The sequence below is a fragment of the Aquarana catesbeiana genome, linkage group LG03, assembly GCF_042186555.1.
Source record: "Aquarana catesbeiana isolate 2022-GZ linkage group LG03, ASM4218655v1, whole genome shotgun sequence".
Taxonomy (NCBI): Eukaryota; Metazoa; Chordata; class Amphibia; order Anura; family Ranidae; genus Aquarana; species Aquarana catesbeiana.
The window spans coordinates 620,728,709-620,747,008 of NC_133326.1; positions in this window are offsets into that span (position 1 = coordinate 620,728,709).

Sequence of the window (18,300 nt, forward strand, 5' to 3'; positions counted from 1 at the left end):
AGGGGGGGCTGTGCTGATAAACAATCAGCACAGACCCCCCCTGTCAGGAGAGCAGCCGATCGGCTCTCCTCTACCCGCGTCTGTCAGACGCAAGTGAGGAAAAGCCGATCACTGGCTCTTCCTATTTACATCGTGATCAGCCATGATTGGACACGGCTGATCACGTGGTAAAGAGTCTCCGTCATAGACTCTTTACCTAGATCGGTGCTGCAGAGTGTCAGACTGACACCCCGCAACAACGATCACCGCGATGCGCGCCCCCGGGGGCGCGCCCCTGGGGGCGCGCAGCGGCTCGATATCCTTATCACGTCATATGATGTCCGGTCAGGAATATCAAACCACTTTGCCACCGTCATTTAGTAATAGGGCGGGCGGCAAGTGGTTAAACAAGCAGAAACTGCAATACCATAGTTGCCAACATTTCAAAAAAGTTTCCAGGAAGTTTCCCTCAAGAGCTGGTTCTGTCCAATTCAGTAGATTGTGTGAGAGTGTGGCTCGGGATTATATTTCAGTACCATTAGTGGTAACTCTGAGCCACACTCGGGATTGCATTGCAGAATCCTGGTACAGCGTACTTACCTTGTCACCAGGATCCTGCGATGTCCCCCCGCTGTGTCTGCGGGCTCTGTCCTCCGCCCGATGCCTCTGTGTGCCGGGCTCCGTTCCCTGCAAACGTCGCGACGCATGGGGGTGGAGCCCGGCGGCAAATTCAAAAAGTACAGAAAAATAACACATACAGTACACTGTAATCTGTAAGATTACATTACTGTATCAAATCATGTCACCTCCCTTTTGTCCCTAGTGATTTGTCCAGTGCCCTGCATGCACTTTTATATTATATAACCTGTTCTTTCTGCCTGGAAACTTGAGAATATCCATGGCATCCAAAAAGTGTCCTTTTACTTCAAAAGTGGTTTTAGATCAGCTAGAAAACAGTGATAGTAAATTAGAACACTTGCAGAATTGAGCGATAGTGATTAGTGGGAAAATTTATTTTATTATTATTATATTATTATTTTTTATAATTATTTATAGCTATTTATTATATTATAATTTATGATTTTGTGTTTCAAACCCGTAATGTCTACTAGACTCTTGTTTGGACAGATTTAAGTGAGTTATTCCTAAGAATTACAGGCGTACAATATAAAATGTCAAATTTCTATGCAAAACAATTGTACCGCTTTGAGATTCAAAAATCTGACAGAATCATACCGCCAGGGAGGCTACAAAAAGGCCTGGATTCTTTCCTGAATGTACATAATATAACTGGATACTTACCTTTTATAGGTAAAGTTGATCCAGGAAATATCCAATTACCTTCCTCTCGATCAACTGTGGGTATGGGATTGTGTACAGTAGATAGGTTTGTAAAGTGATTTTTTTTTCCTTTTATTGGTTAAACTAGATGGACTTGTGTCTTTTTTTCAACCAGGCTAAAGTGGGGTACAGGAAAATCGGGCAAAAATTCCTAGGAACGATTGTAAGATTTTCATATAGTGTGTACACAACTTTCGAAAGCCGATTCTGATCCACCGAACAAAAAAAAAACGGAAGGACAAACATGAAAAAAGTTTTCGTCCATCAACAGCACTACTAATTTGTGTTTAATGTGTATACAATCCGTACGATAAAAATCGGATATGAAAGTCTGCACATGATTGGAAGTTGCTGATGACCCGGAAGAATATTAAAATGAAAAAACACAAGTGGAATAATCGTATCCATAATCGTATAGTCCATAATATCAACTGAGCAGTACTTCCCCCTTTGTCCAAAACACAATACATATATATACACACATCTATCTCGAGATAGAACTAGAACAATAGTCATCTCAACCGGAGATGAAAATTAAGTTCAATATATCATTTAGTGACAACTTTGTGCAAAAAAAAAAAATTTGTCTTTTTCCAGCAACTTGTGTCACAATATAAAATATTCCATGGACTCGACATGCCTCTCAGCAAATAGCTTGGGGTGTCTACTTTCCAAAATGGTTTTGAACTGTCCTGGCATTTTATGCACAACATTTAGAAGCTTATGTCACACATCACCAACTCTTCTAACCACTTGAAAACAAAGCCCTTTCTGACACTTTTTGTTTACATGAAAAAATTATTTTTTTTTGCAAGAAAATTACTTTGAACCCCCAAACATTATATATTTTTTTAAAGCAAATGCACTACAGATTAAAATGGTGGGTGTTTCATTTTTTTTACTTCACACAGTATTTGTGTAGCGATTTTTCAAACGCATTTTTTTGGGGAAAAAACACACTATTTTAAATTTTAATGCACTAAAACACATTATATTGCCCAAATGTTTGATGAAATAAAAAAGATGATCTTAGGCCGAGTACATTAATACCAAACACAACATGCTTTAAAATTGCGCACAAACATGCAGTGGCGACAAACTAAATACATTTTTAAAAGCCTTTAAAAGCCTTTACAGGTTACCACTTTAGATTTACAGAGGAGGTCTACTGCTAAAATTACTGCCCTCGATCTGACCTTCGCGGTGATACCTCACATGGTGCAATTGCTGTTTACATTTGACGCCAGACCGACGCTTGCGTTCGCCTTTGCGCGAGAGCAAGGGGGGACAGGGGTGCTTTTTTTTTTTTTTTTTGCTTTTTTATCTTATTTAAATCATTTTTATTGTTATCTCAGGGAATGTAAATATCCCCTATGATAGCAATAGGTAGTGACAGGTACTCTTTTTTGAAAAAATTGGAAAAAAAAAAAATTAGACCCTAGATCTCTCCTCTGGCCTCAAAGCATCTGACCACACCAAGATCGGTGTGATAAAATGCTTTTTCAATTTCCCAATGGCGCTGTTTACATCCGGCGAAATCTAAGTCATGAAATGCTCGTAGCTTCTGGTTTCTTAGGCCATAGAGATGTTTGGAGCCATTCTGGTCTCTGATCAGCTCTATGGTCAGCTGGCTGAATCACCGGCTGCATTCTCAGGTTCCCTGTTTGGACAGGAGAGCCAGAGAAAAACACGGAAGACGGTGGGGGGGGGGGCATTCCCTCCCACTGCTTGTAAAAGCAGTCTAGAGGCCAATTAGCCACTAGGATTGCTTTTACATGAAAGCCGACCACTGGCTGAAAAGAATGATACCAAGATAATACCTAAACCTGCAGGCATCATTCTGGTATAACCACTCAAAGTCCAGCAACATACCAGTACGTTGCTGGTCCTTGTTGGGCATATATTGTACACTTTTTTTTCATGCAGCCTGTGGGCTGCATGAAAAAAAGAGATTGATCGGTGCGTATGCCCACCATTGGAATACCTCCCTTCATCCACCCACTTCTAATGATGGACATACATGTACCATTTATAAATGCCGAAGCATGGGGGCATCAGCCCCAAAAGGTAGGAGCAAATTGGTTATCAGGACTATGTTAAAAAACAATGAAAACAACACTTTTAAACCAATAAAACAAATTTGTGTAGCTATAATCATGGGACCATGATGAGTTTGGTCCATCAGGGGCAGGATAATGGCAACATGCTGTGTGTGCTGATGTGTTGGTGGAGGTGGAGTTGGAACAGGAGCTGGGTATTCCGAAATGCAGGTGTTGCTAGTAATATCACCCCTCACACCTTTCTTCCAGTATCTCTTTAGCAACAGGCACTCGGCCATTTGTCTCTGCTCTTCGGACATGTTGTGCAGTTTATTTGCAGTTAGTATTCCGAATCCATCAGACTCATCTTATTTATTTTTGGCTTGATCTGGTGCAAGTGCCTTGCCATATCCACCAAAACAGTGTTCCAGCTGTGGCCTGTGTTGTTCTGCAAGCAAGTGATGTGCTGGAGGAAGAGGAGTGTATATAGAGTGTATATAAGTGTCCATGAAGAGACTTAGTTCCAGTCAAGTGGGAATACCATAATACCCCTATCCCCTTCCAAGTTTATTAACCGCTAAATAAAAAAACAAAAACAAAGCTACTAGACTGTTTCCTGACTTAAGCGAGCCTGTGGAAAATTTGGTGTGCCTGGCTGTGTAGGCAGGGTGGGGGATCCCTATTCACCAGCAGCCAGGGGCAGCCCGTCCATTAAGGGCGCATGGGTGCTGCCCCCTCTATGTCTAATGGATAGATTCGTGCATTGCATGAATCTATCCATGGCCGCAGCTGCCACCCCCAATTCAGGCATCCGGCCCCTTTTTGGACGCCGGGCGCCTGAATTACAGTGGCGAGGGTGTATTTTGGAAGCACCTGATTAGAGCCATAGCCAAAAAAGGTGAACTCGGAGCGCAAATCATTGCGTTTGGAGTCCACCCAGGTGTGTTAGAAATGGAAATGAATATTTGCTTTTCTAACACTGAACTGTCTCTCCACAAATCACGTAGCGCAGGTCTGATACCCGTCATCTGATTGACTGAAAGGACAGTCGCTGCGATTGGATGCCTATCAGGAGGAGGGGAGGAGATGCATGGGGGACACAGCTCGCCGTTCTCTGACCCGCTGCAGGGTTCCACAGCTTGCCACAGAGATAGGGTAAGTGCCGGGCAGACGGTGAGTGGGTGTGGGGGGGGTCACAGTGGCAACTTTTGATGGGCACAGTTGCGGCATTTGATGGCACAATGGCTGCGTTTGATGGGCACAGTGGCTGCGTTTGATTGCACAGTGGCTGCGTTCGATGGCACAGTGGCTGCGTTTGATGTCAGAGTGGCTGCGTTTGATGGGCACAGTGGCTGCATTTGATGGGCAGAGTGGCTTTTTTTTTTGGCACAGTGGCTGCGATTGATGGGCACAGTAGCTGTGTTTGACGGGCACAGTGGCTGCGTTTGATGGGCACAGTGGCTGCATTTGAGGGCACAGTGGCTGTGTTTGATGGCACAGTGACTGCGTTTGATGGGCACAGTGGCTGCGTTTGATGGGCACAGTGAGGCTGCAATTGATTTTTTTTTTTCAGAATTTTTCAGTTTGTTTCCGCCCCCCCAAAAAAATTTTGAGCACCAGCCGTTACTGCATTACATAGAGAAAAGGAGGGCAGGGGTTCGGTAGCACTGTTCTAAGGTAACCCTAGGAAAGAAAAATGTGTTACTGGTCAGATCACTAGATCCAGCACATTTGTATCAGTTGGAAATGATGTTTACATTATTTATAAGGTGGAATTTCCCTTTAAGCTTAGACTGCAGACATCCATTGAACACTTCATGTATTTATATTGTAGACAGTAGAGACCTCATTGTTTTATTGTATCCAAAACCTTTCTATTATACCCATCCGTTTACAGCCATTCCAGTTCCACCTATTATCTCAAAATTACAAGGTTCCCTCATCCAAGTAAGAATGAATGTAAAATGTAAATATCACCCCCCAAAAGAACTGACTCGAATTTTTATTTCACATGGGTATCTAATGCTAGGAAATCCTCTGAGATCTGAAGAGGAAGTTAAGGATTACAGAAGTTTGTTTTATTTAATGATCGCGGCACTACATAATCCTGCATATATGGTATGGTTTCTGGCCTGTGTGATTCATGGTAACAGACAGCCAGTTTATTAGCTTGTTCTGAGTCTTACTTTGGTAATTATTGCAGCAGTCTAATGTGAAAGAGCAATTTCAAACAGCAGTAAAAAGTCATCCTGGGAGGGACGGAGAAGCTTATTAATATCTGCTGGTTGTAAAAGTAGCTTCAGATGGAGAGGGGGGGGGGAATGTTTATAAAACCTGATTAATTACAAAAACAATTCCCAGTCATAGCAATGGGATTTTTATTTCATATCTCTGCCGCTGATTTATAAACCTTTTAATGACCAAAAATGGGGAACAGAAGTAAATCACATGCAGCGACGGGGATATGTATATATAAAAAGACGGCATGGCTACTTTTATCCAATACAGACCCTCTACTCTCATCACGCGAGGTCCAAGGTCAAAGAGCGGATGCATAGGACAAAGGGTACTGAGCAGGCAGTGACAGGTCACATAGGGGGACCCCCAGAGAAATACCAATACAGCTAATATGTTTAAGTGCACTCTGACTTTTTAGACCACAGTGTAATAATGATGGTGAATTATATAAAGGTCAATAAAATAGGTCAGTCTTAGTAGAAAAGCAGTAATGGTGGTAATAAATTAGACGTGATTACTATGAATGGCACATACAGTATCTACTAGGTCTATTGTGAAACTTATAGAGTAGAATAGTCTGATGCCAGGTGCATATCCTTTATATTATGACATTTCCTCCATGACCATTGGAGCATGATAATGTTTTTACAGGACTTGTATCTCAGAGATAAATCTCACAAGCAACAGCGAGGCCCCATTCACACCTCAGCGTTTTGTAGCTCCAAAATGTTGGAGGAGAAAAAAAAAAAATGATTATTCTCTGTGGATATGGTTCACATCTCCACTACAAGCTGCCTGAAGCCAAACACCTGAAGCTCAAAAAGAGTTCTGGAGCTTTTTGTAGTTCAAACTGAGCAGATCTGCACATTTTTGGAGCGTTTTTATTCCCACAGAAGTGAATGGAAACATGCGTTTTGAGCCTTCTGCACAATTTGGCACGCGTTTTTTTGGGCAATTTTTGGCTCAAATGAACAAAAAAGAGAAAAATATGAATAGATAGATGGTAAATAAATGCACAAATGACAATAAAATGTTTTTTACATTTTTTAATGTATTATTACATATTAATTGACGTTATTTATTTATTATTTATTTATTTAATATTTATTTATCATCATAAAGTAAATTAATATGTAATAATAAATTAAAAAAATAAAACTAACCCCTAACCCTAAAAATATATATTAAATAAATGTATAATAATAATATTAAATAAAATAGTAATAATAAATGAAAACCCAAACAAAAAATATATATATATATAATAATATTAATAATAATATAAATAATAATACTTTTTATTATTACTATTATTGATCCGCCAGATGGATGGAAAATACGACCTTCATCCGTCTGGATTTGACAGACAGGATTAGATTGGATAGCAGCTCCATAGGAGTGAATAGAGGCCCCGATCAGGTCCGCCTGAAAAACTGACAGGCGGACCTGATCGGAAAGCCAATGCAAAAGGGCCCTAAACTCTAAATAACTTTACAGTGTAGCTAATCTAGCATGTACTAAAGCAGCAAATTTTACAACTGTAGTAAAGAGGTTACAGTTTTACAAATAGAAAGCTTCAGGCGTGTGTGGGCTTGTTCACAGGAGCTGTCCAGGAGGCAGTAAAATCAGGTGGTTGAGAGTAAGTTTTACCCCCCCTCCGATTGCCTGCTTGAACAAGGGTATGCTGCTCAGGGCTGTACACATGCCGCGGCCACAATGTCTTTAACCACTTAAGGACCGGAAGATTTGCCCCTTAATGACCAGACCATTTTTTGCGATACAGCACTGCATTGCTTTAACTGACAATTGCGCAGTTGTGCGACATTGTACCCAAACAAAATTAATGTCCTTTTTTTCCCCACAAATAGAGCTTTCTTTTGGTGGTATTTGATCACCTATGCGGTTTTTATTTTTTGCGCTATAAATGAAAAAATGCGAAAATTTGGAAAAAAAAACAATATTTTTTACTTTTTGCTATAATAAATATCCCCCAAAAAATTTAAAAAAACAAATTTCTTCATTAGTTTAGGCCAATATGTATTCTTCCACATATTTTTGGTAAAAAAAATCGTAATAAGTGTATATTGATTGGTTTACGCAAAAGTTATAGCGTCTACAAAATAGGGGATATATTTATGGCACTTTTATTATAATTTTTTTTTTTTTACTAGTAATGGCGGTGATCAGCCATTTTTATCGGGACTGCGAAATAGTGGCAGACACTTTGTTGGGACCATTGACATGTGTACAGCGATCAGAGCTAAAAATAGCCACTGATTACTGTATAAATGTCACTGGCAGGGAAGGGATTTACATTAGGGGGCGATCAAGGGGTTACGTGCTCCCTAGGGAGGTGTTTCTAACTGTGGGGGGAGTGGACTGACAGGGAGTAGAGAGAGATTGCTGTTCCTGATCACTAGGAACAGCAGATCTCTCTCTACTTCCCTGACAGAACAAGCTTTTGTGACATAATAGTAAAAGGTTTGCACCGCGCTAAGCCTCTTCCAGATATCAAAGCTACACTCTTTTATGTAGCACTCCCCTGACCCTTGGAGACAGGTGGAGTACCCCCAAAGACAGGGTGGGCTAGCATTTCCTCTGAGTCCATGGCTAAAAGGTGGGGAATGTGTAACAATTGGGTGCCAGTCACTTTAAGGGCTAAAAAAAAAAAAAAAAAAAAATGTTTTTCCTCTTAGCACTAAGGGAGTTAGAGGGAGAAAATCTCTGTCTGGATATTTGCCTGCCAGCTGGAGACCATACCAGCGGAGATCCGAGCCTGAGACTGAGGACACCCAGGGGCAGCTCAGCAGCGCACACATCACAGCACTTACATCGCTGCAGGAGGGAAATTGGAGCATTGACTCTGCTTCCCATTTGTGATCACTGGAGGCTTTTGGAGAGAAACTGAGGGGCCCCCTTCTACAGTGACAGGTCACTGCAGCATCCTAGGGACCGGTGATACTGCTAGCAGGAACCGAGCCATTACAAGCAGGACACCATGTGTACCCAATCCATACTGCACTGTACACCACACTTATTCCAAACCTAGACTGTACCTATGCCAATCCAATACCACAATATACCGAACCTTTACTGCATCTGAACCACGTCTACCTTGCACCTGTGGTTTTGATGAAGCACTTTAGTTGTGTGAAACGCGTCACCTTTTTCTGCCTTTTTCCATATGCCTGTACATCTGTTTTTATAATCTCCTGGAAATAAATTTATTGCATCATGTTGGGAGTGCAGCCATTACTTTCATCTTCTTTACACATGTTTTTGCAGCAGTGATAGGGCGTGCACCCCATCTGATCATTGTTTCATGGTTTGCAGCCTGGCTGGATCGCCTGGAGCAGCTATATTTTGGGTTATCTTGCACCTGTGTCGAGACTATACTGTACCTATACTGCATGCAGGTTAAAGGGACTGTTGTTAAAGTGTTACTAAACCCAGGAGCCTGTATTTTCTATATCTAGTGTCCCGCAGTACACAGAACATGGAAATGCAATCATTTTAGTAAATATAAACTGCTAAATACCTTTTCTCTTCAGCAATATATAGCAGTTTTGTGACTTCTATCAGTGTCTGGTTAGAGCTTGTATGAGGAGTTTTCATTCTCCTCAGACTGTCCTATCAGACTGCAGGACCCCTGGCCTTCTGTCTGGACAGTGCTGATTGGCCCTGTGCTGATCACATGTACTCTCCCAAGAAAAAAACTCTCTAGCAATACACACCAAACTGAGCATGTACAGAGTGACTCCAAAGGCTCTGTCTTATCAGGAGATGGATTTGGCACAGTGGAAGAAGGGGAGGATCAGAGAAGACAGGATAAAACAGCCTTTTTACACAATGCAGAGGATTAACCCTTTAGGTTCCACAGTGAGTATAACAAGCATGCTTTACTGCATATACACACTGATTTTACTGTTGTGGGTTTAGTAACACTTTAAGTGCAAGGATGCTCTTAAAGGGCCCCAATGATAGCTGGCAGAAGAACATCTCAAAGAATTGCCCCTCCCATAATAATTATTCTACAATTCCCCTTTATTCCCCATGCCCCCTCCACTACCATCCTCCTTTTCTTTTCAAAGGTGCATACCCAGCCAGTAAGGATGAGCCGAACACCCCCCGGTTCGGTTCGCACCAGAACCTGCGAACGGACCGAAAATTCGCACGAACGTTAGAACCCCATTGACGTCTATGGGACTCGAACGTTCGAAATCAAATGTGCTAATTTTAAAGGCTAATTTGCATGGTATTGTCCTAAAAAGGGTTTGGGGACCCGGGTCCTGCCCCAGGGGTAATGTATCAATGCAAAAAAAACTTTTAAAAACGGCCGTTTTTTCGGGAGCAGTGATTTTAATGATGCTTAAAGTTAAAAAAAAAAAGTGAAATATTCCGTTAAATATCGTACCTGGGGGGTGTCTATAGTATGCCTGTAAAGTGGCGCGTGTTTCTCATGCTTAGAACAGTCCCTGCACAAAATGTCATTTTTAAAGGAAAAAAAGTCATTTAAAACTGCTTGCGGCTTTAATGTAATGTCGGGTCCTGGCAATATGGATGAAAATCAGTGAGACAAACAGCATGGGTACCCCCCAGTCCATTACCAGGCCCTTTGGGTCTTGTATGGATATTAAGGGGAAGCCCGCAACTAAATTAAAAAAAAGAAAGGCGTGGGGCCACCAGGCCCTATATACTCTGAACAGCAGTATACAGGCGGTGCAAACAAGACAGGGACTGTAGGTTTGTTGAAACAGTAGAATCTGTTTGTAATTTTGAACTGGTACATTTTTAACGTGTTTAGCTCCAGCCAAAAAATCTATTTTAAGCTTTTTGGAAAACATAGGGAAGGGTTATCACCCCTGTGACATTTGTTTTGCTGTCTGTGCTCCTCTTCAGAAGATTTCACCTCATTTTTTGTCCCAATGACAAATGTTTTTTGAAAATGTGGGTTTTTTTTGTGAAACAAGGATTGATGATAAAGCATCAGTGGAAAGGAGAAACGTTTTTCCCAGATTAACTCTTACAGGAGAGAATTTCCCTTCCTAGGGGTAGCTTTCATCTCACTTCCTGTTGTCTCCTTCCGTTTGCAAGTAGGAGTCGTTTGTAAGTTGGATGTTTGAAAGTAGGGGCCTGCCCTATATACTCAGCAGAAATTTGGGCCTTAGGTGTTGTTGTGGCCACAACACTATAAGCCCTCACAGGGCCCTGCTGTGAAATATTAGATCAAGAATTGTAATTACATGCCCCTGTTGAACAGGGGCAGAAAAATTGGGCCTTTGGTGGTTGTGGTGCTAGTGCCACAACACTGTAAGTCCTCACTTGTTCTTGGTGGGCGCAGAAACGGGCCCTGCTGTGAAATATTAGATCAAGAATTGTAATTACATGCCCCAGTTGAACAGGGGCTGAAAAATTGGGCCTTAGGCACTGGTGCTGGTGCCACAACACTGCAACCCCTCACAGATACTCTAGTTGGAACGCAGAAACGAGCCCTGCTGCAAAGTATTGCATCAAAACTTGTAATTACATGCCCATTTTAAACATGGGCTGAAAAATTGGGCCTTAGGCACTGGTGCTGGTGCCACAACACTGCAACCCCTCACAGATACTCTAGTTGGAATGCAGAAACGAGCCCTGCTGCAAAGTATTGCATCAGAAATTGTAATTACACGCCCCTGTTAAACAGGGGCTGAAAAATTGGGCCTCAGGCACTGGTGGTGGCGCCCAGAACCAAAAATGTTCTTACAAGCTATCAGCGTGATCATTGAGGAGGAAGAGGATAATTACTCAGGATAGTCACTCAGCATCAGCATAGGCAGTCTTTGAAGGGATCTGAGATTTCAAAAAAAATTATTCTGTTACATCAGCATCAGGTGCTTGGTAGCTGGTGGTGATCCAAGACTGATTAATTTTTATGAAGGTCAGTCGTTCAACCGAGTCGGTGGACAGACGCACCCTGTGATCGGTTACAAATCCTCCAGTAGCACTGAATGTGCGTTCCGAAAGAACGCTGGATGCAGGACAGGCCAGTAGCTCAATTGCATACTGTGCAAGCTCTGGCCAGTGATCCATCCTCAAGACCAAGTAACCCAGAGGATTTTCGGAGGGAAAGGTGTCCAAGTCAGATCTTGCCCCTAGGTATTCCTGCACCATGTAAAACAGACGCTGGCGATGGTTGCTGGAACTGATCATACCTTGGGGCTGCGGACCAAAAAATTGTCTGAACGCATCGGTCAGACAGCCACCTTCTCCACCGCTCCTTCTTTGACTGACCGAAGCCTCAGAAACACATTGTCAGGAACACATTGCACAGACCTTTCTGCAAGGCCTCCCGAAGATGTTTCATAATCTGCTCCCTCTGCGATGGCAAGATAAGGTCTGCAACCTTACCCTTGTAACGTGGATCAAGGAGGGTTGCCAGCCAGTATTGGTCCTTCTCCTTGATACCACGAATACAGGATCAGAGAGGCCATGCAGCGTAGGTTTGCTGAGGCATTCGGTCCGGAGTCCTCTGGGTCACTAAGGATGACATGGTCCGCAGCCACCTCCTCGCAGCCACGTACAAGTCCATGTGTTTCTTGGGACTGATCCCTTAAAGACTGCTGCTGATGCTGAGTGCCAGGCTCCACCTCCATACTGACACAATCCTCCTCCTCCTCCTCCTCCTCCTCTTCCTGTGTGATCGGCAGGCACGCAGGAACACTGTCTGGATAAAGGGGGCCTTGAGAGCTAAGGAAGTCCTCCTCTTCCTGCCTCTGTTCTGCCTCAAGTTCCCTGTCCATTATTCCACGCAGCATGTGCTCCAACAGGTGGACAAGGGGGACAGTGTCACTGATGCATGCACTGTCACTGCTCACCATCCTTGTGGCCTCCTCAAATGGTGACAGGACAGTGCATGCATCCCTGATCATGGCCCACTGGCGTGGGGAAAAAAAAACAAGCTCCCCTGACCCTGTCCTGGTGCTATAGTCTCACAGGTACTCATTGATGTCCCTCTGCTGCATGTGCAGCCGCTGCAGCATGGCCAACGTTGAGTTCCACCTGGTGGGCATGTCACAGATTGGGCAGGTCTTGGGCAGGTTAAACTCCTTTTGGAGGTCTGCCAGCCGAGCACTGGCATTATATGACTGGCGGAAATGCACACAGACTTTCCTGGCCTGCCTCAGGACATCCTGTAAGCCCGGGTACCTGCCCAAGAACCGCTGCACCACCAAGTAAGGACGAGAGCCAAACAGGGCACATGGGTCATTTGTCCCTGTCGGAGGGCAGAGAGGAGGTTGGTGCCATTGTCGCAAACCACCATTCCTACCTTAAGTTGGCGTGGTCATCAACCACCTCTGAACCTGCCCCTGCAGAGCTGACAGAACCTCTGCCCCAGTGTGGCTCCTGTCCCCCAAGCACACCAACTCAAGCACCGCATGACATCTTTTGGCCTGCATACTTGCGTAGCCCCTTGAACGGCTACGGAGCACCGCTGGTTCCGAGGACAAAGCACAGGAAGAGGCCATGGAAGAAGAAGAAGAGGAGGGGGTGGAGGAGAGAGGTGTGTCACAATTATTAGTAGTGGCATTTTGGAGGCGTGGTGGTGGAACAACCTCCAACACTACTGCACCTTGTCCTGCATCCTTCCCAGCTGCCAGCAGAGTCACCCAATGCACGGTGAAACTTAGGTAACGTCCCTGTCCATGCCTGCTGGACCATGAGTCAGCGGTAATATGCACCTTACCGCTGACCGCCCCCTCTCCAGCGAGGCATGGACATTGCCTTCCACATGCCAGTAGAGAGCCGGAATCGCCTTTCGTGAGAAAAAGTGGCGTTTGGGTACCTGCCACTGAGGAATCGCACATTCCACAAACTCACGGAAGGGGGCAGAGTCTACCAACTGAAAAGGCAGCAGTTGAAGTGCTAGCAATTTTGCCAAGCTAGCATTCAACCGCTGGGCATGTGGATGGCTGGGAGCGAACTTCTTTCGGCGGTGCAGCAGCTGGGGCAGGGAAATTTGCCTGGTACAATCTGACGTCAGTGTACCGAAAGCAGATTGCCCACAACTACTTGGCTGTGACACACCTAATTCTGCACCTTCATTCCTCTCAGTGCAGGTCTTAGAGAGGACTGAAGGTATAGTGGGGTTGGAGATCTCAGCTGATGAGGAGCAAGGAGAGATCCTCTTTGTTCTTTGGTGTGGGTCTTTTAGATACGCTTGCCAACGAACTGCTTGGCAGGTCAACATATGTCTGGTCAAGCATGTGGTGCCCAAGCGGGAGATGTTTTGGCCACGCGAGATACGCTTGAGACATATGTTGCAAATAGCAGCGGTGCAATCTGATGCACTCGTCTCCAAAAAGGCCCACACCAAACAACTTTTTGGAGGGCATCCTGCCTCGTTGGTGATGTGCCGCCTCCTCCTCCTCCTCCTCCTCTCTCCTATCAGGCACCCACGTTGAGTCAGTGACCTCATCATCCCCTCCCTCCTCATCACTGGAGCAAACCTGGCAGTATGCTGCAGCAGGGGGAGCATGACTGCCAGATAGCTGTCCTTCTTGGGCGCCCCTTCTGTCCGTGCTCACGTTACTGCCTTCACCTAGCTCATTATCATCATCAGAGCCTTCCAAACGCTGGGCATCCTCCTGGAGCATGTACCTAACACTGTGGTCAAACAGTTCGAGGGACTCCTCAGGAGGACATGGTGGGGCTAGGGAAGGAGTCACTGATGACATTGAGCCGAGGGAAGAGGCCGCTGCTTTGCCAGACAAAGTACCCTGAGCATGGGTGAGAGAGGATGAGGAGGATGAGGACGGCTTGGTCATCCACTCGACTAAGTCTTCCGCATGTTGCGGCTCAACGCGGCCAGCTGCCAAAAAAAAGGCCAAGCGTGTCCCACGGCCACGTGCTGATGAGGATGCACCGTCCCCACGACCAGCACTAGACACAGAGCCTGCTTGCCCTCTTTTATTGGCTTGTGACTGTCTGCATCTCCTTCTTGGCCTTCCAGACATACTAATGGCCTGTAGCTGCACTAAGCTGGGATATATATATATATATATATATATATATATATATATATATGTACTGCAGCTAGCAAAATCAACTGCCTGCCTGTAGTATGAGAACACCACCAACCTTCTACAGGTAGCTTTAGCTGAACACTGTGCAGAGCTCGCAAAAAACTAACTTGTAGCTTATTTAGCTGCCTGCAGTAGTGATAGGATCAGGAAAACACCACCAACCTTCTACAGATAGCTTTAGGTGAACACTGTGCAGAGCTCGCCAAAAAATAACTTGTAGCTTATTTAGCTGCCTGCGTTAGTGATAGGATCAGGAAAACACCACCAACCTTCTACAGGTAGCTTTAGGTGAACACTGTGCAGAGCTCGCAAAAAACTAACTTGTAGCTTATTTAGCTGCCTGCAGTAGTGATAGGATCATGAAAACACCACCAACCTTCTACAGGTAGCTTTAGGTGAACACTGTGCAGAGCTCGCCCAAAAATAACTTGTAGCTTATTTAGCTGCCTGCGGTAGTGATAGGATCAGGAAAACACCACCAACTTTCTACAGGTAGCTTTAGCTGAACACTGTGCAGAGCTTGCACTACACTAACTTGTAGCTTATTTAGCTGCCTGCGGTAGTGATAGGATCAGGAAAACACCACCAACCTTCTACAGGTAGCTTTAGGTGAACACTGTGCAGAGCTCGCACTACATTAACTTGTACCTTATTTAGCTGCCTGCGGTAGTGATAGGATCAGGAAAACACCACCAACCTTCTACAGGTAGCTTTAGGTGAACACTGTGCAGAGCTCGCCAAAAAATAACTTGCAGCTTATTTAGCTGCCTGCGGTAGTGATAGGATCAGGAAAACACCACCAACCTTCTACAGGTAGCTTTAGCTGAACACTGTGCAGAGCTTGCAAAAAAATAACTTGTAGGTTTAGCTGAACACTGTGAGGAGGACACACTATACTAACTTATAGCTTTAGCTGAACACTGTGCAGAGGTCACACTACACTAACTTGTAGTTTTAGCTGAACACTGTGAGGAGGACGCACTACACTAACTTGTGGCTTTAGCTCAACACTGTGCAGAGGTCTCACTACACTAACTTGTAGTTTTAGCTGAACACTGTGAGGAGGACGCACTGCACTAACTTGTAGCTTTAGCTGAACACTGTGCAGAGGTCACACTACACTAACTTGTAGTTTTCACTGAACACTGTGAGGAGGACACACTACACCAACTTGTAGCTTTAGCTGCACACTGTGAGGAGGACGCATTACCCTAACTTGTAGCTTTAGAGGAGAACGCACAACACTAACTTGTAGCTTTAGCTGAACACTGTGCAGAGGTCTCACTACACTAACTTGTAGATTTAGCTGAACACTGTGCAGAGGTCGCACTACACTAACTTGTAGTTTTAGCTGAACACTGTGAGCAGGACACACTACACTAACTTGTAGCTTTAGCTGAACACTGTGCAGAGGTCTCACTACACTAACTTGTAGTTTTAGCTGAACACTGTGAGGAGGACGCACTACAGTAACTTGTAGCTTTAGCTGAACACTGTGCAGACGTCACACTACACTAACTTGTAGTTTTAGCTGAACACTGTGAGGAGGATGCACTACCCTAACTTGTAGCTTTAGCTGAACACTGTGCAGAGGTCACACTACCCTAATTGTAGCTTTAGCTGAACACTGTGCACTACACTAACTTGTAGTTTTAGCTGAACACTGTGCAGAGGTCACACTAAACTAACTTGTAGCTTTAACTGAACACTGTATGGAGGACGCACTACACTAACTGTAAATAGTCTAGCTGCCTGACTGTGGTACTAATAGGATCAAAAGAACACCAGCAAATTTCTTCAGGTAGCTGTAAATACTGTAACAAGACAAGCCTGCCTGTCAGTAGGAAGATAACAGGAACGGATCTAGCTAAACTGAATACAGTGTATATATATATATGCAACACCTGGGATGCATATATATACACAATACACTGTAAGTGCAGCTAACTCACTGACTGTCCTGCCTAATCTAGCTAACTGAAATGAAATGACACTGTCTCTCTCTCTGTCTATCTCCCAGCAAGCTGGAACACACTACACAGGGCCGCCGTGTAGGCGGCCTTATATAGTGTGGGGCGTGTTTTAAACCCCCTGAGCCATAATTGGCCAAAGCCACCCTGGCTTTGGCCAATTACAGCTCTCTCTACCGACGGCGCTGTGATTGGCCAAGCATGCGGGTCATAGTGCATGCTTGGCCAATCATCAGCCAGCAATGCACTGCGATGCCGCAGTGAATTATGAGCCGTGACGCACCACACGAATTTGGAGCGAACGGCCCATAATGTTCACAATTCGGCGAAAGATCGAACAGCCGATGTTCGAGACGAGCATGGGTTCGACTCGAACGCGAAGCTCATCCCTACCAGCCAGTCTAGGACTAGCAATGCTGCCACAAATGCGCTCTGGTTGTATAGTTCCAGCACTCAGTAGATTAAACTTTTTTACTGCTCACACCTGTAGTTTAGGTGGCCTTGCTACTGATTATGCTGATCTGGATGCCAAGTGTAATCTTATGCCTAGTCCTTACTGTTACTCCCATTGTATGCTAAATTGTGTTATTACCATTGTTAATCCATTTTATGCTTGCCTAGTTACCAACCATGGTGACAATATATCAAGTTTGCCTTTACTACCTCGTTTGATGCTTGTTTTCTTTAATATAGCACTACTATTGGGTACTAAGTATTACTGAGTATCAGCAATTTCCTGTGATATTCTATGTGTGTACACTAAACCTGGTGTGTCAGAGGGGCTTAGATTCTTGAGAAGGTTGAGGCAAAGAACAGAGGACCAATCCTATCCAGTGGCTGCTACAGGGGTAGCACTATACATGCAACACTATATAATGACTTCTTTATGAAAATGAAAAGCAAACATGTTAAGGATTTTTAAAACATGTAGAGTTTTACAAACAATCCTAACAGGGTACCGCTGGCAAATGATATTGATGATGACCAATGGAACCAATGTGCCAAAATAAAGTGTATCTAAAGCTGCTAAACCCTTTTAGTTTTGGATAGAAAAAGAAAAGTCAATTTATTTATTTATTTGATTTATCTATGATACTACCTGTGGACCACAAAATTTCACTTCTTGACCGGTCTCACTTCTCGGGCTTTCACACTGGAGTTAGAGGCAGGGCTCTTTACAGGCGCTATTTTTAGCGCTATAGCGCCTGTAAAGGGCCTCAGTGTGAAAGCAGCCTTACTAGTAAAAAAGAAAAATAAGAGACACAGAATACCTATGTATGTCAAAAACGGCAAACTTTAATTGGTACTGATCAGGCTGCATTTAATTGGGGGGGGGGGGGGGCGGCGCATCACCTCCCTGAAATGAGTTTGCCACCTCCCTGAAATGAGTTTTTGCAGGTTGGGATGTCTGATAATTATCAATCAGCTGTTGCGCCTACAGGTTTCTAATGAGGAAACTTGCAGGGTCTGCATCCCTTTAGGCATGATTTCCCTTTGGGAGTATCTCAACAAAAATGACATTTTCCTAGCAGGGGATGCCAAAAACCTAATTTGCATCTTAGTGCAGACTCCTGGGAAAATCAGTGAGCCACACAAACAGGAAATGGCATTTTCAGGGGGCATTCTATACACCATCTGTGTACAGAACACCTAAAGGTAGCCATATTG